The 783-nt window shown below is 45.1% G+C and overlaps 1 non-coding gene across 1 annotated transcript; it reads left to right on the forward strand.

Moving 5' to 3' along the window:
- Nucleotides 1-220: 220 nt before the first annotated feature.
- Nucleotides 221-329, forward strand: LOC136490300 (small nucleolar RNA R71). Its single transcript, XR_010767590.1, has one exon. It is a non-coding gene; the product is annotated as a small nucleolar RNA R71 (small nucleolar RNA).
- Nucleotides 330-783: the final 454 nt, after the last annotated feature.

Consider the following 783-nt stretch of genomic DNA (forward strand, 5'->3'; position numbering starts at 1 on the left):
CAACATGTCTACCTCCTTTAGTTGATGCATGCCTCCACCTCTCTTGTGGGTCTGAAGACATTCTTCATTCCAACCTTGGTTGGAGGCCATCTTCTCCACAAGAGCTATTGCAGCTGGTATGGTGAGTTATAGGAATGCGCCTCTAGCAGCATCATCCATAGTCTCACGAGTACTATTGGTCAACCCATGGTAGAAAGCCTGCATGAGTAGCCAATTCCCCATCCCATGATGAGGACATTTCGCAATGTAATTTTGAAAGCGTTCCCATGCCTCAAGGGCAGATTCATCATGTTGCTGTTGAAAACTTGAGATTTTCGCACGTAGAGCATTGGTCTTGCCTGTGGGAAAGAACTTTGCTAGGAAGGTAGTGGAGCAGTTATCCCATGTAGTGTTTCTATCCTTGTTGGCGTAGAACCATTGCTTTGCCTTCCCCAAGAGTGAGAATGGGAAGAGGCGAAGTAGTATGGCATCTTGGGTCACTCCTTTGATGGTGAAAGTGTTATAGATCTTTAGGAAGTGTTGGAGATGTGCACTCGCATCTTCATGTGCCTTTCCACAAAACTAGCTTGCTTGCACCATATTGATGAGGGCTGGCTTGAGATCGAATCCATTGTCTCCACCATTGATTGTTGGTCCAGTACGGATGTTAGCTGTAGTTGGAGCAGAGAACTCACGAAGAGTCTTGTTAGCCATGGCTTCAAATTCTGGTGTTAAGCTTCACCTTATATGGTTGTCTTCCGACTCTAAAGCTAAAACTTTCTTAAGTTTAGCCTTAGTTCTCTT

Source organism: Miscanthus floridulus, chromosome 10 (genome assembly GCF_019320115.1).
Source record: "Miscanthus floridulus cultivar M001 chromosome 10, ASM1932011v1, whole genome shotgun sequence".
NCBI classification, from domain to species: domain Eukaryota; kingdom Viridiplantae; phylum Streptophyta; class Magnoliopsida; order Poales; family Poaceae; genus Miscanthus; species Miscanthus floridulus.